Genomic DNA, 24,996 nt, shown 5'->3' with positions numbered 1-24,996 from the left:
CTTGAGCTGGTGGGACCAACCAGTTCACCCAAACTGCAAGCCAGGACCCTCCTCTGGTCGAATTCGCTGTAGAGAGCTACAGTGGGCCGGATAGCCAGGATGGTCGGACCCTGCTTCGGTTTTAAGGAGTGCACCTTTTATTCATTGCTTTGCTCTGCTGCTGGTTTCTTTCCTGGGTAGTGCAGGACCCTCCAGTCTTCCTACTTCATGTCTGTCCAAAAATCGCTTCAGGAACCATGAGCCTGCAGGAACTACCAGGAACGTCTGCCTCCGCTACAGCTTCCTCTCCGTTTTAAGGTACTGTGCAAACCCGGTTGCTCGTTTCGTTCAGCCGCGGGGAAAGTGTGTGAAATCTTTCTCCAATCCGAGGGCTTGTCCTTCTATTCTCTTTGAACTCACTTTTCTACCACCCAGCCTCGTCCGAAATCCATGGCACGAACTTTACTGCGAACTACCTTCAACTGTGTGATCTTGAGCAAAAGACTTTTGTCCTATTGACTTTGGCCCTAAGCCTTTTCTTCCTGATTATACCACTGTAGTTCCTGTTGCTCCATTTCCCCGAGTACTTACCAGTTGGTGTGGTTCAATTTCTGTTTAACTTTGTCTTTCCCTCCCTTTTAAATTGCTGGAGTGCCATTTTGCTCCCACATCATTTTGTGAGCTTAATTTGTCTGGAATTTAATGGAAGTGGTGTGGTGTATTTAGAGTGTGATTTTTAAACTGCTTATAATGGTGTAATGTTATGCAACTGAAGAGTGAAATAAATCTATATTCTTTTACTTGAAAACCTTGAGTCAGTTTTTTGCCTGAATCATAGTAATTGTTGTCCTTTGTGTAACTATTTGATACTGCTCACTTACTCTTGAGATAAATCTGGCTGCTCAGCCATCGCTACCACTTTAACTGAGTAGTACAGGCTTGTACCAAAGATGAATTTGTACTGTCACTTGTAGTCTTAATTGTGTGTGGTGTTCCCAAAGGCTACTGCATATAATTCTGCCTAACACTGGTGTACAGCGGTGAGGATCAAAGTATAGTAATTACACTTAGAGTGCTGCTATTACCTTGGATCAACTAACCACAAGGCTAACATCACCAAAAGCAATATTAATCATGTCTGATATGGAAAGCCACAGTCAGGAGACCCTCCTGAGTTAGAGTGCTGATTATCTGAGAAATCAGAGTAAAGAAAGGAAACTCTCTGTCAAAGGCAAAAAGACTGAAATGATTGAAAAGTTGTTAAAGAATCCAAGTCTAGGGAGTGGGTCTGAAATGCCTGACCCCCTGGCAAATGTGCAAAGTAATGAGGATGACTATATGTCTGTTAATGATGAGTTGGAAGAAGTAGATGTGTCTCTTAATGTAGGTCTCTCTGCTCCCTTGCCTGCTCAGCAACCTCAAACCTTGTCCACTGGGACCCCCACAGGTCCTACACACAGTCCTGAATTCATTTCTCTAGAGAAAATTAGGCTTAAACTGGAATTCAAACGTCTAAATGTTCAAATTGAACAAAAACACCAAGAACTTAAGCGCAGAGAATTGCAGTTGAATCATGAACTAGAAATGAAAAGATTGTCTCTTGTAAATGCTTCTCTCCCAGAGTCTTCTAGGTCTTCCAGTCCTAAGACACTGTATGCCTAAAGAAATTGTGGGTATGTATGAGGTTGATATTTTGGATCGGTTGGCAATGTTTGAATATAACCATGGGATTCAAGGTCTTACAGGGAATCAATTGCTTCCCTGGCTCTTCTCTAGGCTACCCCCTGTTGCATTTGATGTTGTAATGGAGTTGGGGGAGGTGGATAGGATGGATTATGAGTGTGTGAAGCTAGCGTTAATTGCTAGATTTGGGAAGACCCCTTCCCAGTACCTTAAGAGGTTTAGGACCCTCAAAAAGCATGATGGTACCCCTTGGGCTACCTGAGTATGTGAGAGTTTGAAGAACTTAGATGGTTGGATTAAGGGTTTCAGAGTGAACACGTATGAAGGAATGAGAAATCTTGTTATGTTGGAGTCTATTTTTGTTGTTTGCTCTCCTGAGCTCAGACAGCAATTGGCTGATTCTAAGGAGATAGATCCAAAGAAGCTAGATAAGGTTGCTGACTTGTGGGTTGCCAACAGGGCTAATCACAAGGATTATGGGGCTACTCAGAAAAAGTATGAGGGAAAACAGCCAAAGAAAGACAACAAGGAGAATTCTAATACCTCCATTCCAAAAGAGGGACACAAACAACAACATAAGGGTAAACCACAGGGAAAACAAAATCAGGCTAGTGCACCATCTGGACCCAAACCAGATGGAGGTCAGAACAAACCCCCATTCATCAAGACATTTGGGAAAGGTTATGTTTGTAGGTGAACTGACCATGTGAAAGAGGATCCCAGAAGTAAGGGTACATCTCCAGGGGTCCACACTGTCTCCTTAGCCTTCTCCCCAGAGTAAGAAGTAACTATGGCAAGTGGAAACATTCACCTACTGGCTGATGAACCCATGAGAGTCTCAGCTAGTGTTTCTTTAGTGTCCCTGGGCTTGTGGGAACAACAGAACGTAGATGTCTATAATTCCATCCAGGATAATACTAAAGAGTATTATAAAGATAGTGTTCTTGTGAATGGTCAAGAAACCCCTGCCATCAGAGACACTGGAGCCAACATAACTGTGGTGGATGAATACGTTTTTCAAGGTGGATGATGTTGCTAAGGCACCCAAACGCCTCACCAAGTTAGCTGGAGGCCCTGTGCAAATGCTTCCCCAGTTACCAGCTCTCATCCAGTGTAATGATATGACTGTCAAAATACCTGTTAGTGTGCAGAGTGAAGTGCCTGGGAGAGTCCTGTTGGGTAATGACCTTAAAACTCTTGGAGTTGTGTCCAGCACCCCTAAGCCTCCCAGTAAAAGGAAACAGGAGCTCACTAGGTCTGCCAGGGAGAGAACCTTGAGAGGCTCTCCAGAGGAGTTGATAGAGGAAACTATCACTCCCACTCCACAGGAGTTGCTCACTGCCATTTCTAAGAAAACAGAGACAAGGGGAAACCCAAGACCTCCAGGAAAAAGTCAGACAGCACCCCTGTGCTACCAACAAGGACATCCCCAAGATTGTCCAAAGTCACACCTGTAACTACTCCACCTGCTGAGGCAGAGTGTGAGGTGCAACCTTGTGTGGTTTAGCCAGCATCTTAAGAATCATATCTGGAAGAAGACACTGTCTTAGTTGGAGATCTTGACCCTGTTGAACATCCTGAGCTGCAGTCTTTCCTGGCAGAAGGTGGACCCAACAGGGCAGAATTCAGCAAAGGACAGAGAGAGTGTCCTACTCTTGAAGGTCTTCGTCAGCAGGCTGCTAACCAACTTGATGGACTAGAACTTGGAAAGCAGAGGTTAAGCTGGGAAGATGGCCTCTTCTACAGTGAACCAACTGAGTCTATCCCCGGGGACTGAAAAAGAATTGTAGTGCCCCTTGACAACAGACTCCAGGTCCTACAGTTAGCCCACAAGATACCTTTGGCTGGTCACTTGAGTTTCAAGAAGACCAAGGAAAGGCTCTCTCTCTACTTCTACTGGCCTAAAATGGGTGCCGAAATTGACAAATTCTGTAGGAGCTGTCACACTTGCCAAACCTCTGGCAAGAGTGGAGCCAAGAATGTGGCACCCATAGTACCTCTCCCAGTGGTGGGAGTTCCTTTTGAGAGGGTGGGCATTGACATTGTCGGTCCCCTTGACCCTCCCACATCTTCAGGGAACAGGTTTATCCTGGTTGTAGTATAGACCATGCTACAAGATACCCAGAAGCCATACCTATGAGAAATGTTACGGCTCAGGCTGTGGCTAAGGCTCTACTTGGTATTTTTACCAGATTAGGGTTTCCTAAGGAAGTGATATCCAACAGAGGATCCAACTTTATGTCCCACTACATGCAAGCCATGTGGAAAAACAGTGGTGTCACTTACAAGTTCTCTACAGCCTACCATCCACAGACAAATGGACTGGTAGAGAGGTTTAATCGTACTATGAAGAGCATGATAGCTGTTTTAGAAGAACCCCTTAAAAGAAAGTGGGACCTTCTACTGCCATGCCTTCTCTTTGCATATAGGGAAGTCCCTCAGGAGGGAGTTGGTTACAGTCCCTTCGAACTTCTCTATGGCCATCCAGTCAGAGGTCCATTGGCGCTGATCAAGGAAGGGTTGGAGAGTGCTCCTTCCCCCAAGCCAGTCAGAGTGACTGACTATGTGATAGGTCTCCGGAGGAGAATGTCACACATGATGGCAGAAGCAAGTGATAACTTGAAAGCAGGTCAGGCTCTGGTCAAACATTGGCATGACCAGAAGGCCAGCATGGTTGAGTTTACTCAAGACCAGCTTGTATTAGTTATGGTGCCAACAATGCAGAGGGCCTTACAGGACAAATGGATAGGACGCTTCAAGGTTGTGGGTAAACTTGAAGAGGTGAACTATTTGGTGGATTTAGGCAAACCTAAGGAGGCTCCCAGAGTCTTTGACACCAACTGTTTAAAGGCTTATGTGTCGAGAGCAGAAGAGGGAGCTTTGCTTCTAGCTTCAGCTCAAGAGGAAGAGGAGAGTGAACCTCTACCTGACCTCCTCAGAGGCCAACCTTTAGATGAACAAATAGAAGGAGTTAATCTCTCTTCTCAACTGACTTCTGAACAACAGGAGGATTGCAAAGTTCTGTTGAATCAGTTTGCCTTCCTGTTTTCACTAACACCAGGCTTGACCCCTTGGGGCCAGCATGATATTCTCACTGGTGACTGTTTACCTGTGAAAAGCAGAGGTTACAGAATGTCAGAACGTGTGAGATCCCACATCAAAGGAGTCCATTTGTTCTAGTACCAAAGGCAGGATCAAATTAGTTGAGATTCTGTGTGGACTATAGAGCTCTAAATGCAGTCACTAAGAATGATGCCCATCCTTTGCCAAGGACAGATGAACTGGTGGATAGACTTGGTTCAGCCAAGTACCTCAGTACATTTGATCTAACCTCAGGCAACTGGCAAATAGCACTGGCAGACCATGCAAAGGAGGAAACTGCATTTTCTACCCCAGCAGGCCCCTACCAGTTTAAGGTTATGCCTTTTGGATTAAAGAATGCACCTGCTACATTTCAAAGGATGGTTAATCAAGTTCTGAATGGGATGGAGGACCTCTGCATGGCATACTTGGATGAAATTGCAGTGTTCAGCCCTACATGGAAAGAACATATTGATCACCTGGGATATGTATTGCAGGCTCTTGAGCAGGCCCATCTGACCATAAAGGCAAGCAAATGTCAAAATGGTCAGAGTAAAGTGGTCATGAGGTATGAGGAGGCGAGATAAGGCCATTGCCCAGCAAAGTACAATCTGTGCAAAAATGGGCCACCCCTACTACTCAAACCCAAGTGAGAGCTTTCCTAGGTCTCACTGGGTACTACAGGAATTTCATAGAGAACTATGGGTCCATAGCTTCTCCTTTGAATGTGATCTCCTCTCCAAAATTCCCTAAAAAGGTTAAATGGAATGAGGAGTGCAATCAAGCCTTTGAAAACTTGAAGAAAGCCCTTTGTCAAGCTCCAGTCCTAAGAGGTCCTGATTATCACCAACCCTTCATTGTGCAGACAGATGCCTCCAATATAGGTATAGATGCAGTCCTTAGTCAACTGGATGAGAAAGGTAGGGAGCACACTATTTGCTTCATCAGTAGGAAACTGAAGGAACCAGAAACAAGGTGGGCAACCATAGAGCGTGAATGTTTTGCCATTGTGTGGCCTCTGAAGAGGTTTAGACCATACTTGTATGGATCTACCTTTGTGATTCAGACAGACCACCAACCCTTGAGATGGTTAATGCAAATGAAAGGGGAGAACCCAAAACCTCTCAGATGGTCAATCTGCCTGCAAGGGTTTGATTTCACCATTGAGCACAGAGCAGGATGTCACCACCAAAATGCTGATGGTCTCTCTAGGATGTTTTTAACCGACTAGAGGTAGAGATTCATCCAGGAGTGGATTAAATACTCCTGTCCCTTAGTCTGGGGGGGGCGAGTGATAGGGAGAATTCGCATAAATGGCTTATTTCCCTTACCTAATGAGTCCCTCAGCAGCGTTGCTGGATTTCTAGGATTTCTTTTTCACCTGGTAAGAGTGTGAGCCTTTTTCCCACTCTTACATGTGTTTTGCTGTGTGTGTTTTTACCATTTGTGTGATTTTGGGCTCTGGAGCCTCACCCACTCCAAGAGCACCATTTTTGTGTGTGTTACACAGCACCTTCAGTGCAGTAACACAGGGTTGTCTTTTAGGCTTCCCTCTGACTCAATTTTTCTGGGACTGACTACTGTCTCCCAGAAACATGTAAAGTTGCCATTAACTTTATGTAGTCTCTTCAAACTACAGACCCAGCACACCCCATCTTGCATGGAGTATTGGAAAGGGTTCATTCCTATCCCTTTTTGTCTGTGTCTCTTGGAGCACTGTTCGCTCCCTTTACATCAAAACTTGGCTGGTGGGAGTGGTAACTACCCTAATTTTTCTACCGCGGTTATCTTATATAACCATGGTATTGTTTTAGGCTATCATATTAGCCTAAAACAAAATTTAAAGGGAGTTTTGTCAATTATATTTTAAAAGGGCAGATTGCTGAGAAAAGAGGAAAGGGCATGATAGAACAAGCATTCCCCCCTCTCTCCCTACTGTAATGGGCCAAAGCCCGAAGAGGCCCGTGAAGGCCACGTCTGGTCGTCGATCAGTCAGTCGGCGACAATGAGGGTGTTCGACGAAAGCCATCGAGCAATCAGTTGGTTGTGCGGCAAAGCAAACAATAAAGGAAAGAAAGAAAGTCTACAATTACAACTTTCAGCTAATCACAGGCATTAGCCTGGAAGTGAACTCTGCATTTGCGACCGACTTCGATGGAGATAAAAAACTATCTGAGGGACCTCGAGGCATGTAGGACCAGGGGTACAGTACACATCACACTAGGAATAGTACTACTAACACGCCCTGTCGATGTCCGTTTTCTGAATTCGAAAAACAAACATTGTAATACTCTGTGACTTTCACTAGATGTCGGACTATGCAGAGCATGTGATCTAAGCAGATCCACAAGCTCCAGAAATATTTATATATTATAGTTAAGGTGAGTCGGACTCCCATAGGAACCTCTCAAAATTTTATCGGTAATAACTTTTGATTCGAGCATATGATTTGACTGAAATTTCGAAAGTGATTAAGGATTTGCGCCCCCCACCGCCCCCCCCGACTGCAAAGTTTCGTAAAGACAGCACATTTCTTTTTCCAAAAATGCGGCCTACTTCCCATAAACTTTCCCATACACAAACAAGGTAAGTTTATGCCAAAGCGCTCAGCCCAAACCGCAGGATGGATTTGGACCAGGTCCAAAACAACTTGGGCACTGACTCAAGAACCATGCATGGTTTGGGGTTATTATGTACAATAGTTATTTAAATATTTGACGGAGAAGGGGGTCCCCCTTCTCAAAAATGAATAGCTATGTCGGGATTTACCAGAAACCGTTTTTTTTTTAGAAATTAAACAACCACCATCTTGTTTTTCAAACAATGCAAGAGATATCTGCGGCTATAGCCGAGGATATTGGAAAATTAAATGCAGGAAAAAAGCTATTTGCAGGACAAAAAACATGGAAATTTCATCAGGGTGGGGGGTGGCTAGAGGGCACCAAGTGAAATTTGGGAGTTGGAGGGAGGCTAGGGGCTGAGTTTGCAACACAAAGCTTTCTGTAGCCTCGGCTATAGCCTTGAATAGCCGACATCTCAAAGCAAACAGCTTCACAGAAACAGCATGTGTTGCGGGGAGAAAGGAAGAGAGCATGGGAGGCGAGGAGCCCATCTGGGAAGTGGGGGGAGCTGGCACAGATGAGGGGGCTGGTTGGTGAGGGCGGAAAGTATTGTTTTTCAGCCATTTTGCCGATATTCGTGGCTTGAAAGGACTACCAAGAACCCATGCGTACAAGTAGCTCCGTGCCCACAGCTATACATTTTGGGGTGTAAGTGTTTTATTTCTTTTTGAAAGGTATTTTTTATAGGTATAGTGATGTTGAGGGTGAAAAATCACTTCCGATGGCCAGTGACACGCTAGGTATTTGGGAGTCTTATCTATTTTGGCTGTGTGTTTTCAGACTTTCGTACATGTGAGACTGTGGAGAAAAACAGAAGAAAATAGTCTTAAAAAATGTATACAAAAAGGTGCCACCCTACTCTAGTTTTAGATGCCCCGTACATTGTATTTTAGTCTGTGTACTGTCACTCATACTTTATATCATGTGCCAATTAAATGTTTCCCTACCTTGTTTACTGTCATGCATTATTCTCTGCTTTCGTTATCTTCAGCTACCTTACATAACTACATGAGCAGTGTTGTACTGTATTGATCCTTAAGTTCTATTGTATTATAAAACCCAAAGTGAGCCCCCCCCTCTAACTAACAATTTGTAACTGCGGTTATAATAAAAGTCAATGAGCTGTAGCTTCATCGGTTAGGTGTACGCCATCAGGTCTATAGAAATTGGCCATGCACAACTGTATGTTGTTTGAAATCCATAATTGGTTACGGTCTCTCATGAATGCTGAAACTACTTTATTAACATTTCTTAGTGATTTCTCAATTGTACCATTAAATCTAGTGGTCCATCTCCATTTTTGCCTCTGAGTCAAATTGGAAAAGATAAAGATTGTGTGAGGACATAGTTCCATTCATTTTCCCATGTCTTGTTTGATCATTAAAGTAAGGGTACACCTCATTCATTCCCCAAATCATTGCCTCCACAATGAATTAATATGACGGCTGGCTGCCCTGTACTTCTCAGACTTAACAATTTTGGAACCAACGCATCCCACGCAATCCAAACCATTTAATTGTAAAATCTCTCAAACCTAGGTCAAAGTTAATATTTAGGGCCTGATTCATGGAAGTGTTTTAAAGGCGCAATCCCATAGGAAAACGTTCCATGAATCAGGCTCTTAGTTTCTCACATAAAACCAGTAACCAAAACAGCCAACTGTCGCCATTCAGCCACACAGTTTTAAAACCAGCCATGATATATGCAGTCTTTCTGTTTCCAGGAAAATTATTGTTAGTTTGAATTTCTAGTTGTTTGTATGGGCAGGTTATGTATGATGTGTGTGTTTTCGAGTTTGTAATTGGTTAATGGTACTGTTGATATTATCCGTGGCTATCCAGCAGCCACTCAGTGTGCGGCATTGTTACCCAGGAGTAGATGTGATATCCTGTTCAGCTGCTGCCATATCGTGGGAAATGACGTTGTGTGTTTGGGGATGCGTGACAGTTTGGGTGGAGTAGCATCATAGATGCATTCAGTGTTTTGGGGGATTGGGAGGGACTAGGTGAGTGGAGGAGGACCATGGGCAGTGGCGGGGGGATGGTAGGCATGTTAGGGACACTTGTCTGGAGTTTGGGGGAATGGAAATACATATTTTTATTTGTAGTTTTTTTAGTAAAGCCACAGCTAACTGCAATCGAACATGCAGGGCGTTTCTATAACCGCCTCTATTGAAAAGCATGTGCGTAGGTGTGTCAGTGCTTTTTGTCATATTTACTGGTTGTACCCGTAGGCGCGGTTATATTTAAAGCTGCGTCTATAAACTATAAATTGTCTGTGCAATAATCAGATTTATATGTGGATGATACAGTACAGAATTTTATTTGGGTGTGTTATTTTATCTGCTTAGGTGTTCTCTTACATCATTTGAAGATTTGGTTTTGGGCTGGCAGAAAAATGTACGTTTAGACGCGGATAAAAAACAAGCTCTGTAGCTGTGTCAAATAGCCGCGGCTATGAAAGATGTTGGGTGGGGGAAAAATAGATTTTGTTATTTTCATTATTTGTTATTGGTTGTTGTTACTTTTCAATTTGTGTACCTCTCAGTGATAGGTTGTGGTGAAAACGTGTAATTAATTTTAGTAGTTCTATTGGTATATAGTCCTATTTTTTGGTATTTGTTTTGGAAAGTATAAAAGGCACCATTTTCTGCAGTTTTATCCCTTTAATTGCAGAAGTTTCACTGTGCACATGAGAGGAGTGTGGCTGATGTGAAAGTAAGTGTTAATGAATATTTATATATTTGAAGGTTTATTTGTATTGTTGTGTGTGTTAGTTATAGTAACCAATGTTATCAGGTGGTCATTATGATTTTTTTCATCTGCTCGGATTGTGGGGCAAGTATATAAGTGGCAGAGTCCTTTTTGTGTTTTGTATTTTCTTTACAGTTTTTATTTTTCCTCCACTGTCCTGCATTTCAATATGACTACGACCAGCAGTGATGATGAGGTGGTTAGGGTTGCTTCAGCTTTACTGTCACGGAAGAAGCAATGTGCACAAAAAACATAGCTGACAGTTGGCAATATTCCGTGTAACAGACCAACACAGCAAAAGGAGATTGTGGAGGTCTTGTGTAATTTTTGCGGTAAGGTTTTACACAGGGAACCTTCACACAAGCCATCACAAAGTTTGGAGACATCAAAGTTAATTCAACATCGTGTTTGTGTTCATTGGGATGAAGTGGATGAATCATATAGGAAGGATCATGTAAAACATAAGGTACAAGCACATGGAACAAGATCGGCACAGCAGTATCTGTCATCTGTGCCAGAGAATTCAAACACGATTACTAACTATTTTCCACAATCTAACACCCAACATCATTCCATCCTGCCTGCATCTGATCTTTCTAACTTTATTCTGATGTGCAAAACATGTTACAACTTGATCAAGGTGGGAGGTGGCACCTTAGACGGTTCGAGCAAGGCTCTTTTGGAACATACGGCCAATTGCCAACCCTAGGTATATTTTTAAGTGGCCATTTTTTTTTACCCTAACCTTTGTTATATGTATGAATCCTAGTGTTTTTCCCTTTCCAGTTGCTATCTCTTTTTTCATTCTTCCCCAAAACAGTCCTTTTAATAGACAATAAAAACACATACTGTAAATATCGATCAAAGATGTTTAATTGATCCTTTCAATACAGTGTGTGTTATATTTTATTATAGCAGCTGTTATCGCATGTGGGAGCCGCGGGTAGACCCCCAGCCGTTGCTGCATTTAGCCATGTATATATTTTAATAGCCGCGGCTATAAAACTGTTTTTTTAAAACGTATGTAGATTTATATGTGGGCAGTAATCTTGTAAAGATATGTTTTAGGATACATTGAGTGTAGTCTTTGTACACAGTTACTGTAACACTTTAATACATTTCTATTCATCAACAGTGCATATAAAAATAACACTTTAAAAAGTTAAGTAAATATGCAAACAAAGTTTTTTAAGAACAGGTTTATTTGGGGGGAATGTGGTTGCACAATTTCTTTTTATTTTACTTTCTACACATGATACATCGTTTTCATTAGCACAATTGTCTGTAATATTAATGTCAATTATGTATGGAATAATAAAACGCTTGAAAATCTAGGAAAAAACTTAGTTGCAGAGATATATAGGTGAGAACTTAACGCAACAAAACCCCTGAAATTCAGCTAAAGCCACCTTAACTTTGCGCCCCCTGTTGCGCAGCCTAACATCACAGTGATGACATCACAGATCACATCACTGATGACATCACTAATTACATTACAACAGTAACTGGCATTAAGCATGATCTTCAGCCATGGTCAGTGTGCATGGCCAAATATGTTTTAACTCATAAATGGGTACTAGTCATGGCCTTCAGTTATGGACAGTGGTCACAACCTTCACCCAGGTACACTGAATATTTTAAAACACTAACAGGCTACCAACCATGGTTTTATCTGAATTTCAGGGGTTTTGATCTCACCTTAACATCCCTGGAACTACATTTCTTCCTTGTATTTCAAAGGTTTTGTTACAAAGTATTTCTCACCGTAAAGTCCCTGCAACTAAAGTTTTTTCCTTGAATATATATGTATAAATATATATATGTATAGAGATCGAGAGGTCGATGAGGACCATGTCAATATCCTATGTCCTTTCATATCTGACATTTTTCTTCAGCTCTCTACGGCCCATGTGTTTACTAAACTGGACATCCATAGGGCCTCAGGTTTGGTTTGATGAGTGAAGGATGGCCTTTATAACTCAGCTACGCTCATTGGAATACTAAGTTATGCAGTTTTTTAATGAACTCCCCAGCTACTTTTCAAGTGTTTGCCAGTTTGAGTTTTCAATGATTATCTTTGGCTACTATACTCCATGGAGATCTAGCGCTATCTATAAGCAAACAATATTGCAGTGGAGTACAGATAGAAGGGAGATGAGCTTTGAGGAGGTTCAGAATGTTTGACTATTTTTTGGCTTTTTACCCACCCATTCATAGACCATGGTCAAGCTACCCCGAAAATAATTCCCTATGCGTTTTATATCAAGAAACCATTAACCATGGGGGCATGGCCTGGCTGGGACCTAATGGAGCTGTAACCTCCGAGGCTCTGCAGCCCTACGCTGTTTGCTGACCTGCTGAAAGCCGAAATAATGGTACCAAGCTCCTTTTCTGTCAGTTTTCGCAATCGTTAGGTGTCAAGCAGATGCAAAGGCTGTCTAGGTATGAGAAGAGCCCGTAATCGCCTGATATTGGCGGCCATGTAAGTTGGGTCCAGACCGACATTCAAAACAAAGATGGCCACAGAATCCCATAGAGACGCTACAGAGGTAGCGCGTTCGCCCTGAGGCTGAACACTGTGTACGGTGGAGTCAGAGAAGCCTTGTATGGAGTGAGGCTTGTGCCGGAGCACATCTGATCGTCCTCTGCCCTCCCTCCACCCATGGTGAGATGAAATCCAGGGGGCGGGTGCAGACGCGCCAGAACCGCGCAAGCCTCCTGTCCCCGGCACCCAGGGAGCAACAGCGGCACCAACGAGACCCCTCGCAGGCAGCCTGGATGGAGGCCCGTCTTAGAGGGTGACGGCGGTGGCGAATCAGGAGACGGATGCACAGACAGAAGCCTGATGGTGGGCTGGAAGTAGGGGTCGGGGGCGAGCCGTCTATCCAACACTGCATCCCTTACCCCCTGGCCGGAGCATTGGAATGAACCACTCGGCTCTAACCGAACAAACAGCCCAATGCGCTGAGCGAGGGAGGAATAAAACTAAGATAAATATAGCAGCTTGCACCATTCGCAATCTACAGTTTGGACATGTGAGCCATTTGAGAACACCGAGGAGGGATACGATTGGGATCATTGAAGCCCCATGCTGTGCAGAGGAGACATGCAGCTCCAGAAGGAGGAGGGGCACCCATGATCTTAAAATCTCAACGGTTTGCAGAGGGATAGCCATTAAGGTTACTGGACCATGCCAGGCACATCTAAAAGCTTCCCGGGAGGGGAATAGTGGCAAGAGACCCCACTCACTCGTGGGCAGTGGAATACAGAGCCTAAGGCATATAGCAGACAAGCTAGGCAAGCACATATCTCCAATAAAAACACAATAAATAACGGTCCTCTCCAAAGGTGTGGTGTGAGTTCATATTAAACACCTGTCTCAGTGGGCAGTGCCAGCAACAGGCTATCTATCCCAGGGAATAACCACATAGTTGAATCTGTTTGCCCCACGCCGCTTCAACTGTAAAGAGCCCTGTTACCCCCCTGTTCGGTAATTTCGCATATGGGCAAGATGGAGGCCAGCAAATCCAAAGAAAAGCCAGGGGCATCAATCAGGGACATGCTTCAACACCCTAAGCCACCATCAGAGTTGTCCCCACCACTTGAGTAAGAGGCCCAGCCAGCCACTAAACGATACATTGTACGCCTATTCCAGTCACTGCAAAAAGAAATGGCGTCCACGACTAAAGATATTAAAAGAGCTTTTCAGGAACGGTCACACACAGTCCAACAAAATGAATCTAAGATGGATGACCTAGAAACAGCCTTTTGTGAGCAGACGCAGTTCTATGATCAGCTTGAGCAAAGGGTGTCGACACTAGAATCCAATCAGCGCACTGCGGAAGAAAAACTCGAGGACACTGAAAATCGCTCCTGTAGGAACAATATACGAACAAGAGGTGTGCCAAGGGAAGTCTTGGATCGGGATCTCGAAGGATACGTCCGGAATCTGTTCCAGGAGATACTAGGGGAGGAAGCAGCACACCTCACGTTGGATCGCACGCATAGGGTAATTTCTAACTTCCAGACAAGACAAAATCTTATCCCGGATGTCCTAGTGCGAGTCCACTTCTTCAAAACCAAGGACCTCCTTTTCCAAAAGGCCAGAGCGAAGGGGGACATACTATTCCGTGAATCGGCAATACAACTATTTCAAGATCTCTCTCAGGGAAAGATACCACGCCGCAGACAAATGAGGTCGTTGACGACATGGCTTACTGAAAAGGGGATCCGCTATAAATTGGGCTACCTGTTCCGGATCTGGTTCCAAATGGATGGATCTCAACATCAGTATACTCCGCTGAGGGCAGCGATGGAAACCTTGAAGAACCCAGAAGCGCAGATACATGTACTGGATGAGCAGACACCAGAAACATTGGTTCCTCCATGGACACAATCCAAACCGAGAAAGAGCAGGTGCCACAACCGCAGAAGACCATCAATGGACCAAAGAGAAAGGAGCAGAGAAGAAGAGGCACCAAGCTGAAAAACAGACATAGGACACTTACTCTCACTACAGCTGCTCATTAGAGAGCGAGTTAGTGACTTTTTGAGCTGGGCTGTCTTAAAACTCAACACCAAAGCACTGCATTCCAATGACGATAATTGTAATGGCAGCAGCAGGTTGGTTATTTTTGCAAGTTGTTCATAGTTCTAACGGCAATAAGACCACGAGCCCTTGTTCAAGCAGAGTGCTTGATGAAGACCTCATATGAGGTTGCATTCGTTTTGGGTGGTGTTTTTTTAAAAATATTTTCTGTCTCTTCTTATTTATTTTTACTTTGAGTGTGGGGTCACTAGCTCGAAAAGGGAGAGAGAGGCATCATACCAATGTGAGAAGGAACATGGGGTGATGCTTTAAATGGAGGGACAAGGGGTACAGAAGCAGAGACGAGCACCAGTTCTATTTGTGCATTGGGTCTCAATGCATGACATGGTTCGACGGGACTATACCATTTGGTTGTAAATGATGGCGGATGTAAATATATTGTCCTTAAATGTACAAGGGCTCAATTCACCCAGAAAGCGGAAAAGTGTTTTGTCAAAACTAATTGATCTAAAGTGGACATTGCTCTTCTTCAAGAGACTCATTTGTTGACCCGAGATGAAATAAGAATGAGACGTCCCTGGTTCCTGCATCAGTATTATGCCTCATCAGCTACCAAGAAAGCGGGGGTTGCGATCTTAATAGTGAAATCCCTACAGTTTGAGCGTATGAAGGCAGTAAAGGACACTAAGGGAAGGTATAGAGGGGTAGTTCTACACATAGCAGGAAAAGACCTTACAGTGGTGTCAGTATATGGTCCCAATGAACAACAAGCACAGTTCTACACAGACATATTCCCCCAAATAGAGCAATTTCAGCAAGGGGAGTTAGTTATGGGCAGAGACTTTAATGTGGCATTGAAGGGAGTATAGACAGATCGGGCCAGGAATCCACAGCTGAATCGGCGAAGACGGCTCCCTCAAAGGGTCTATGGCCGACTTACAACTGGTTGATGCTTGGCGGAACCTTTATCCTCAATGTAGAGATTACTCTCACTACTCGCATGTATATCACACATATACCAGAATTTATTATTTGTTGGTGTCGCAAGCCCTGGTTGCCAGTATCGCGGCAGCCACCATAGAACTAGCTTAAGTATCAGACCATTCTCCCATCACAATACACCTAGAAAGAAATGACCTGGGAAGTAGAAAGATCCTTCGGTGGAGACTGAATGACTCCCTTCTTACTGATATAGCCGTCTGCACAGACATCACTGATCGCATCACTCAATACTTTCACGAAAATCTTACAGGTGAGGTGTGGGTATGGGAAGCTCTCAAGCCCACCTTAGGGGGATAACTGATTAGTATAGCTACGGCCCGCAAAAAGCTACTAACCGCCCAGAGGGTGAAAGCAGAGGAGAGAGTATCCGACTTGGACACTCGGTATAAACGAGATGGGGCCAGGAAAACATATAGCCAACTTCAAGTGGCCAGAGTGGAGCTGAAGGCATTGTGGGCGGGAGACATTTCATATAAACTACTCCATACAAAACACTTTTACTTTAGCACCTCTAATAAAGCGTCTTCCCTACTAGCTTATAAACTCTGGGCTCAGCGGAATAGTACTGCGATAGGAGCTTTAAAAGATAACAAAGGTCAATTACATACTGAAGAATATGAGAAAATACGAATTCTGTCGCATTACTACTCCGAACTGTTTGCAGCAGATCCAACTACAGACTAGCAACAAGAAACCTTTATAAGTGAGGCTCAGCTCACACAGATGACAGCCGAGAAACAGAGGCAAACTCTTGAAGCACCGATTACTTATTGCCTTCCCTGGCAATAAGGCACCGGGCACAGATGGCTTCACGGCCAACTTTTAAAAAAGATTCTCTGCAGTCTGTGCATCTCATATGGCAACGTTGTTCAATTCTTTTGCCGAAACAGGCATGATTACACCCACTATGGGGGAATCGTATTTTAACCCTATTAGATAATCCAGACAAGGATCCCACCCTACCGGCCGACTGCTGTACTCAACTACGACTCACGTATTTATTCAAAGGTGTTGGCCACAAGGCAAGTCTGCTTTTTACCAGCTCTGGTGCTACCTGATCAAACAGGGTTTATACTCGGGTGCCGAGCATCCGACAACATTCGGCGAACAATAGATTTATCGGCCTGGGAGCACAAACACAAGCAAAAAATGGCCTTACTCTCGATCAACGCGGAGAAGGCGTTTGACTGTGTTGATTAGTCATATCTATCCAAGGTACTGGAGGGTTTTGGACAGGGCCAGCGGTTTTCTAAAATACTACTAGCTAACTTTGTGCTGCCATGTACAAAGATTAAAGTGAATGGGACATTCTCCAACCCAGTGCGCCTATACAGAGGAACCCGCCAAGGGTGTCCGCTGTCCCCATTGCTGTTTGCCCTATCTATTGAGCCATTGACCTGTTTGGCACGCTCTCCAGTGGGTATTGAAGGGTTTGAAATAGCGGGCTACCATCACAAGCTAGCTCTATATGCGGATGACCTTCTCTTTTATATGCAGAACTCCGGAACTACTTTGCCACACATTATCACGCTAATGGAAAGATTCCGAGAGGTTTCGGGCTTTAAAATTAATTTGGCAAAATCTACTACTTAATATTTCGGAGGCAATGGAGACAGTAGCACGGCTGAAGAGAGACATCCTTTTTTCATGGGCCCTGCAAACTTTGAAATACCTAGTAGTGAACCTAACACTGAGATTTGGAGACTTGTACGCAACCAATATGGGTCCGTTGCTCAGTAGATCTAAGCAGGATCTAGCTAGATGGGAGGGTTCATTGGACAGCATTGGAAATCGCATGGCACGCTAGGCATAAAGGAATGGTGGGCCAAGGTGTGGTATGTGGTGGCAATGTCCAAAATTGAAGCAGTAATGAGGGGAACAATGGCGAAGTTTTTGACAGATTGGGCCCCACTGATCACATTTGTGAATCCATTCGACAATCCTAGTATTCATCACAGACCTCACGTCTTCCTTCTCATTACTGTAGAGTGTAAATCCACTTACCTTACTCCAATTGGGGGAAATAACCTTACGTAGAAGCGATCCTCACTGACCAGAAGCTAATATGGCATGACAGACCCACACGAAATGTATTATTTTATGTTCAGTTGTGTGTTATATGATTTTTATTCTTTTTCTATTTGCCTTTTACCTTCTTATTTCTTTCTTACTAGAGATCGATCTGTAAAAGTAAGGAAATGCTGAGTTTGTAATGTTCTTAGAGAGGATACTAATATGAAAATGGTCATGAAAGGTGCACGACATCATATAAACATGGTCTGGTGCCAAAAGGAATTTGGCGACTGTAAACCGCAAGTCCTATTGTATCATGGAGCGGGTTAGCTCTGCAATGTTGATGAGTGCCTGCTGTTGAAAATGACTCAATAAAGTTTAAATTGCAAAAAAGAAACCATTGACCTTTGAGGTTGCTGTATAAGCAGAGAGGGATTAGAAGTGAATCACAAGAAAACATAGGCAACTGACACCTGAGTGGTGCGAACTAACAAAAAGACCCTCAAAAGACTTCTATGCTTCACAACCTATTATTGTCAATTAATTCTATATAGCACTAAATCTAACTGAACTGTTAAAACAAGATTGTTTTTTGTTTGGTCTCCAGATGCAGGCAAATCCTTTTTGTCTTTCAAAGAATATTTTAAATATGCCTCTTTACTGGTGCATACAGATCACCAATAGGAATTTTGTTTTGGAGACAGATCGATTTCCTTACGGATAAGGTAAGTATTGATGGCAGCGCTGTTGGCCTTAAAACAGTGGCAGCATTATTTATAAAATGGTCTTGCTTACCTGTCTGATTGATTACCAATCACAAGAATGTATCCTCTATACAGACTACCCATTGTACAAGTCCTCGATTAACAAATTGGATACTTTCTTTTTTTAACATGTCTTTGTGAATCTGATCTAATTATGTACAGCCCCCATACAAGCCATTGCCAGGTAAATTAAACAAGTTGAGCCAAAACTGTGTGTAAGGAAAGCACCTCTTCTGAATCCCAAGCACTAGCCAACGGGACCTTGTGGTGGCCAGCTTTGAATGTTTTGTCAGTTGGACACTGCCTGCACCAGTAACAACTAAGGAGACTGTGCGCCCACAATCTCTCCAAGAAAATAATTGTCTGAGAACAAAAGCCAAGTTCATCCAACAACCATGCTTTGGTCCCAGGCAGCACCAACATCTATGTCACTAAAGTAAATATAAAAATATATATAATAAACTAAATGAAAAACAAAAAATAAAAAATAAAAATATAAAAATATATATATTGATTATAGTGCACAATGTTTTACATGCACCATCTAAAAAATTAAATAATGTTTTCCTTTTTCTCACCTCTAATGTAACACTGATTTATAATTGAATCTTGCAGTCCTTTGATGACCGTTTGAAGCTTAGCACAATCTGAAAAAAGAATTAAAAACCTCATTTGAGTGATGACTATTTGATTCAATAAAATGCCCAATTTCTGTGAATATTTAGTATCCATAATCATGAACGCATTCAATAATATACATTCTACATTCTAAGAAAAAGAAATTGAACATGGATGAACCAGAAAAAAAAATGCAGTTTTAGAATAAAGAAACATTACTTAAATGCGTACAGGGGCTGATTAATTGCTAAAGAAACAGTTTCAAAACAAAGCAATTTAAATGTGTCACACGGCCTAGATGACAGTATGAATGTTGGTGGAGATTCAAAGTATACAATATTAAAGAATGACATTTTACTACGAAATAATTCTGATACTATTAGCTCTACTAATCTTGAGAGCGACTTTTCAACGTATCGCTCTTAATAAATGCCCAAAACAGCCACTCTTTTTACAGATATCACCACTACTTTATCCCCAAAAGATCCTTCATAAATGGCCAATTCAGCCGTGTTAGATACTGTATTGTTTAGACACTATGCATCTTCTTGGCATTTAAAAGGGTTCATTCAACAGGGGTTATCATGCATGCGCGCGCATACAGGCTCTGCTAGCTATGCATACAGACATAAAGGGCTGAAATTAGGCTCATAAGTGATCAAAGTCTCATTAGAGTGCTGATGGTCCACAGTTTAGGAAACGCACCTAGGAAGCGAGCAGACTGTAGAGCTGTGGGTTTGATCCTCCCAACCAATGACCTTATATTATACATGTTTTGCTCCCATTATTAAACAGTGGTTTACTGCTTCAGGAATAATTCTTTTTTCTTCAGGAATAATTCTTTTGGTAGATGATTGGGCAAGAAAAGCTGAAAATACTGACAGCACATCATCATAGCCAAAATAAAGATTCTATATTTTCTTCTACTGTACCTCAGGCATTTAATAAGACATACAAAGGGGACTCCATTACAGTATCTAGTCTAGAGGTAAGTACTCAGTTCAATCCCTCGTAGGTAGTAGGGGAACTGGCAAACCTAATACCTCGAGTGGTCAAGCAATGGATAAAACACCCACATTAAGAAAAGGTTAGTCACTATAAAGAATAATGAACTGTAATCCAAAGTTCCCTTTCCTCCCTACCTTTTGGACATTTAGTCCTTCAGGATGGGACCAGAGCCCTTTTTTGTAGCAACAAAAGAATTGTAATTTAATTGTTACGTGATGTCCAGCGCATGCGTGACATTGACCCTCCTTCCAAAATCCCACCCTGAGCCTCGCCCTTCAGTCCTTTTCCAATCACCAAGATAGGTGCTTGACAGACAAGTAAGGAGTTTTTAAGAGGGGAGTGCAGGCGGGCCTATGGAGGAAAGGGCACTCTGGACTAGTGGTACATAGGATTCCCAGGGAACTATGAGATGTGACCAAAGCCACCTTGGCTCTTACTAAGTGTGCGTAAAGACCTTTTGGTGGAATAAACCTCCAGAATGCAAGATATTACCCATTTGAAGATGTAGGCCTTAGGAGCTTGGGCACCCTTAGTTGCTCTGCCAAAGGTTAGAAAAAGGCAAGAGCAGTTTCTGAATTTCTTTTATCTTAGTCGAATTTGGGGGCTCTCTTAACATCTAGGCAGTGTAACACTCATTCCACATCAAACAAAGGTTCAGAGAAGAACACTGGTAAAGAATTTTCCTGATTAATAACATTCTGTAACAATTTTCAGTAAAAAGGATGGGTGGATTCAGGGAACCACCTTATCGTGGTGAAAGGTTGCAAAGAGTTCTTCAACGCACAGAACTTGTAGATCCCTAACTCTTCTCGATGAAGTGATGGGAATAAGTAAATCCACCTTAATATGTGTTGTAGTCATCGGATCAAACGGCCGGTGAAAAATGGCTGTTAATACTACATTTAAGTCCCCAATTTGATGAGGGGAGACTTTACTGGAGGATAGAGATGGCATAGACTATTGAAATGTCATTTCACTAGAGGATTGGTCAAGGAGAAAGAATGATGTCCGAATTGAAGTATGCTCCTAGGGCTGACAGCTAGGTTCTGCAAGATATTTGTAGGCCTGTGGCTGTTAGCTCTGAAATGTATGAGAGTACTTCACCCATAGAGGCTGGCAAAGGACAGTGACAACCAGTGACAACATCTCAACCACACATGTTTTTCTGAAAGGCAGAAGTACAGTAAGGATCCAACTTCAGAAACCACGCCGCCAAGCTCAGCGATCGTGGTGAGGGGTGTGAAACCAGATCGTTCCCCTGACATAGAAGATCCAGTAGATCTGGAAATTGAATGGGAGGAAATCTAACAAAATTCACAAGGTCGGAAAGCCAAAACCATACTGGCTACCAGCCCGCAATGAATATTAGCATGCAATTGGACACTGTCCTTAACTTTAGTAGTGCTCGATGAATTAAATGGAGATGGGCAAATGCTTGCACTGTCATCTCATTGCATTATATCTCTATACATCCCCTTAAAAGTTGACTTCCTGATCCTCTGTCGAGGTATAGAGTATGCTTTTTTCCTGTCTATTGCAAATAAGTTGAACTGTGGGGAGTCCCCACTCATTGATTATGTAGATCAAAACATCATTGCAAAGATGCTACTCATGGTTGCGTGTAGTCAAATGACTAAGGGAATCCGCTATTGAGTTCTCTGTCCCTGTGAGATGAACTGCCTGAAGCCAGATTACTCTCTGTATATCCTATTTCCAGTTGCAGGATGTTGATGTGTGCTTCCCTTTCTAGGGATGACCATGATCAAAGACTTGCAAGTGAAGCATGATTGCAACCCCACAGGGAAGAATCTGATGTGAGTGTGATCTGAGAAAGGGACTCCGAAATGGAGTAACCCTCCTACAGATTCTTGAAATCCGACCATCATAGGAGGTCCTGCCTCTAGTCCCTGGTGACTGGAACCAGTTGATACTTAGGTTCTGACACCTGTAACCAGGACAGTCTCAAAATAATATAAGCTATCCAGTCTGGCAAGGGCCACTGCCAGAGTGCATGAGGCCATATGGCCCAGCAAGCTCTGAAACCACCAAGCGCTCAGAGTGGCAAGTTGAGAAAACGGGAACAAGTCCAAAATACTCTCTGCAGTAATTAATACTCTAGTTTGAGCCATATCACAGCAAAATTCTATTTAATTCAGGTCCTGAGAGACAACTAAAGATGACTTTGGCCAGTTTATTGGCAGGCCCAGATGATTAATAAGATCCAGAAGAATGTTTGCTAATATTCTGCCAGACGTGGACAATGAGACCTCAGGAGCCATTTGTCAAGGTATGGATACACATGGACTCCCCAAAGTCTGAGGAAGGCTGCCATAGCCATCATCTTCATGAAGACTCTTGGAGACAAGTTGAAGTCGCAGGGCAGGACCCAGTGCTGAAATGGGAGTCTCCCGATGAGGTGGCAAAATGGGGAAATGAAGATAAGTATCCTTCTGATTCACTGAACAGATCCAATCTCCCGGTTGATGAGTAGACCGAATCTGGGCAGGTGTGATCATCTTCATTTATTTCTTTGTGGAATATGCACCTGGAAATCTGACAGGTTTCATATAGTGCATACGCCACCATGGTTTGTCTCGGGCACTGTAGAGGTGGGAATAAAAACCTTGCCCCTCTCTGTCAGGGGTGCCGGGAAGGAGGAATGGGGGTAAAAGGATGGTGAAAACCGTTGCAGGTCACCGGCGGACCCATGAGTCCAACATGACAGTCCTCCAAGCTTCTTCGTGCTGGGACACACATCCCCGAGAGGTGTCCCGCACAGCAATCCTGACCATCTTTTAGAGGATTTGGCAATGAAGGGAGAGAATGCTCAGGAAGGTGATGGAGGTGGGGGGAAGAACTCCCTCCCCGAGTTTATTTGTTGTTTTTTTTTGCTGGGTGATCAGTCTTTTGCCTCAGCTTCCTGCAGAAAAGGGCAAAACTCGCATCTTTGTAAAATGAAGATTTCTGGGATGCTGCCTTTGTCAAGTCAAACATGGATTTGGCAGTCAAGGTGCTAGTTTTCCTTTTATTAACCCTATTGTCTGTAATGAAAAAGATATGTTCCATCAAACATAAGGCCACAAGCCTTCCTGCACTTCTTTTGTAAACTTTGAGGAAGGGAGCCATGCCTGACGACATATATATACTCCTATCGATACACCGCTGACAGAGGTATCAACATGGTGTGCCGCTGCCCCCAGTACATCCTGGGCAATAACTCTTACATCTGCAAGACCTGCCTTAAAGTGTTCAATTTTGGCTAGAGGAATGTATTGTTCAAACTCAGAAAGTTCTTTCAAAAGTTTAAGGTTTGCTGTTGCCAGAATGGCTTCAAAATTGGCTTGTCTAAGCTGAAGCACAGTATTTGAGAAAAACCTTCAAATGCTTCATCGTCTTTGCTAAGTACCTGCGATGGTGATGAAGCAGAAAAAGATTACCTAGAATAGAGAGTAGGAGCCGCCACCACTGTGGAAGATGGTTGAGGGCAAGTCATCAGAGTTACCGCTTCAGAATACATCTGTGTGTTCATTTGATGGTTAAGGTGTGTGCTAATGTGACGCTTTTCCAAGAGCCGTCTGGCCTCTGATAAAACATATTTTTGCAAACCAAGTCCTGAGCGCTCAGATGATTTTAGTGACCGAACACCCGCTAACACTTATGGCTGTATTGGGGAAGAACCATTAACAGATGCATTAACAGAAGCTCTGAGCTGCGTTACTGCACAGGAATACTGACTGGAGGAATATCAAGTTGTTCCACATTAGTAGGACCTTTCCACTAATCTCTAGTCGGAACACTGTGAACTTGGAGAGAAACGCTTGTGAGATGAGGATGCTGCTGTAACATTTCCCTGCTTATTGTCATTTTTCCTTGTATACACTTTGCAACAGCCTTCGTCCACACACACCGCTTGTCACCTGCAGGTTGTGAGAATCCAGCTACGGCGGGTCAGCAGATGCAAGCACTGGTGAGTGTACTGAAGTACTATAGTTCACCGAGGGACTGTACACAGGGTTGGACTGGCCGCATCGGCCCATCGGCCAGTGGCCGATGACCTTTGAGGACCTGGGGGGCCAGTTTTCATGAGGTCACCCCTGGGCCGGTTTTTTTGCCGGTAAAATGTTTAGTAATATATGCAGCGCGAGTCGGCGACTCACTCACAGAGTGTCTGCTGCGGCCTGCGGGCCGCGCATGGCACGGCCTAAGCTGGGCCATCATTATTTGTTTAACTTTTGTTGTAAAATTGTTGATGTCAGTCTCACTATCAATTATGAAGATAGATGTGTGTTCCGTGGGCGGCAGCCTGGGTGCGGCCCGAGCAGCTCGCCTGAGGCTCGGGGCCAGGCCAGCATCAGAAAGGAATTTGAGACTCTGGGTGGGGCCGGGCAGGGGCCAGGGGGGGATTACAGCCATGTTCCCAGGGGCTGGAGCCAGGCTGCCTGGAGCAAGCTGGAGGAGCTGCCTGGTGCGCTGCTGGAAGCATAATTATTCATCAACGCAAGGTAACAACACATTGTTACCTTGCTTTGATGATTTGCAATTGCAAATTGCATGCATGCATCAGGGCCGGCCGCCGCCACCAGGCCGGCGGTGGCGCAGCGGGTGGTTGGTGGCCCGGTGGCCGTGCGATGTGCTCCTGTGATGATTGATGAACTGAAGTCCTAGTCAAGTCGACTCAAGTGTTAATACAATTACGATTGTGAACATTGCACCGGGCCCGGGCAGCGCCGGCGGCCTAGTGCTACTGTCTCTGCAGCAGCAGAGCTGGCTGGGCTGGGGGCGGGGAAGTTCACACAACAAGTTCAACTTTGCAGGAACTAACAACAACGTTACATCACGTGTTGCTTGCCCTGCAAAGTTGAAAGCAACTTGTGCCTGGGGCTGGGGGTCGATACAGACTCTGTGTCGCCACAATGAAGTCGGCG

General features: G+C 43.7%; 1 protein-coding gene across 1 annotated transcript in view; it reads right to left on the bottom strand.

Moving 5' to 3' along the window:
- CCDC152 (coiled-coil domain containing 152) overlaps positions 1 to 24,996 on the bottom strand; it is a 692,008-nt gene that overhangs the window by 624,843 nt on the left and 42,169 nt on the right. Inside the window, exon 2 of the mRNA XM_069627214.1 lies at positions 19,024 to 19,092. The gene's annotated coding sequence lies outside the window, so the exon portion shown is untranslated. The remainder of the gene's footprint in view (positions 1 to 19,023; positions 19,093 to 24,996) is intronic.

The sequence above is a fragment of the Ambystoma mexicanum genome, chromosome 6p, assembly GCF_040938575.1.
Source record: "Ambystoma mexicanum isolate Mex_15411 chromosome 6p, UKY_AmexF1_1, whole genome shotgun sequence".
Lineage (NCBI taxonomy): Eukaryota > Metazoa > Chordata > Amphibia > Caudata > Ambystomatidae > Ambystoma > Ambystoma mexicanum.
Note: the sequence above shows the minus strand (reverse complement) of the source record. Positions and strands in the feature narration are given on the sequence as shown.